We start from the raw sequence: 1,845 nt of genomic DNA on the forward strand, positions 1-1,845 counted from the left end.
GCCCATATCCATAGAAGAAAAGAGGATTGCTAACCACAAAAGGGAAAGAAATCAAAATAGGAAAGAAATCTTAGCCCTGTTAGAAACTATCTGATTACCCAGGAGGATGCCATTGTCCATTAAAAAGGATACCAAAAAGAGAACTGCCCAAAGCCAGAGGCAACAGAGCTTGGCCACCGTAGAATTAGTAGGGCCTCTCTGTGTCTTGGTAACTCCTGCTGCAGCCCAGCTTGTGGAACCACCCAGAATATACAAGCTAATCACATAACGGTCAAGCTAACAATGGTCAAGAATAACAGTTAACACGAACTTGGCCACACACATAAACGAGGATGGTGGATGCTGCCAGGTAGCAGACCATTTTTCCTGTGAGTCTGGGATAATGACTGGTTATGGATTTCCACCAAAGCACCCACCTAGGGCCATAAAAACTGCTGAACTCCTCAGACCCAGGAATTATGTTTCAACTTTTGAAGGCCTGAATAAAGGCATCACTTTTAAATGTGCTAGCTGTGCCCAGTAAACCTCATAAGGGGCAAGGAGATCCCATGATGTATCCAGGCACAAGAAAATAGGCTTCCAGAACACTAGGAGTTGGACTTTACTCAAATCAGGCCAACATTTTTTGTCTGTGCTTATTTTCTGGTGTTTGTAGACATGAATGGAGGCCTATTCCACCCAAACAGCAGTTGTTTCTGTACTTGCTACAAAACTTCTTCAGGAAATAATTCTTAGGTTTGAAGTGTTTTTGACTTTGGGGTTGACAATGGCCTGGCCTTTATGACCATGTCTCAAAATCTGACAAAGGTATTAAATATTAATTGAAAATTACATTGTATGTATGTAGAGACTACAGAGTTCAGGTCAGGTCAGATTTTTAAAAAAAGAATGAATATAATTGTTAAGGAGTCTGGCAACCTTAGTCCTAGAATATCGTGAAATCTGGGCCAGCCTTTTCCCTTTGCCCTACTCAGGGCTCAATGTACTTCTTACTTAGGGGAGGAGAACTTACTCCTCTTGAAGCTAAGTTTGGGGGACCACCACTACCTACTCTATTCAGGATGCCACAGATAACTTATCTGCTTTTAAACTGCTTTATTATACAAAAGCTTATGCAGCTTCTGGAGCATGATACCAGGATGTGTTTTTTGCCTTTAAAAACCTCTTATTCTACAAACTCAAGACTGCACCTGAGTCCAAAGTACCTGAGTGTGCCAAGGACAAGCCTCAGCTTGGAGAGAAGTTCTAAGGAAGAAGTGTTTGGGAAGAGTGAAAGAACAACTCAAAGTCAATCAAGGGAACAAGTTGATAGCCTTGTAGTCTGCTCAAGATGGCTCCGTAAGCCATTCTTCATAGATAGCTTTTAGCTCAGTAACCTGCACAAAATAGCTTTCTGCTTGAGATAGCCCTCTACTCAAGACAGCTCTCTGCTAGAGAAAGCTGTCTTGTGGTAGAAAAATTCTAAAGGCTCTCTGGATAGGCATGAGTTTTCTGACCAAAGTCAGAAAAGCTGCTAGAAAAAAAAAATTATTGGATTTTCCAACCAAAGTCAGAAATCCTGCTAGAAAAATTCTAAAAGAGCTGTGTTTGCTGCCTAATCAATGCTCTCTGGCTAGCTCTCTCCTGCAGACCAAAGCCCACTACCTTATTTACATGTAAATTCAGTCATTTGCTTCAGGTTCCATTTTGATTATCCCACAAATCAAAATTTTATGACCTTAGCACCTTAATTCTTAGAAGACAGCAAGTACACCTTTTTAACATTGCAAAATAAATTCAGTGATCTGCCTGCCTTTGTAAGCACAAACAATAAACTTAGGTGTGTGGGATCCTATCTTGAGAGTA

General features: G+C 40.9%; 1 non-coding gene across 1 annotated transcript; it reads right to left on the reverse strand.

Moving 5' to 3' along the window:
* Window positions 1-1,529: 1,529 nt before the first annotated feature.
* LOC143438681 (U7 small nuclear RNA) lies at window positions 1,530-1,593 on the reverse strand. The gene has a single exon (XR_013107384.1). It is a non-coding gene; the product is annotated as a U7 small nuclear RNA (small nuclear RNA).
* Window positions 1,594-1,845: the final 252 nt, after the last annotated feature.

Source organism: Arvicanthis niloticus, chromosome 25 (genome assembly GCF_011762505.2).
Source record: "Arvicanthis niloticus isolate mArvNil1 chromosome 25, mArvNil1.pat.X, whole genome shotgun sequence".
Taxonomy (NCBI): Eukaryota; Metazoa; Chordata; class Mammalia; order Rodentia; family Muridae; genus Arvicanthis; species Arvicanthis niloticus.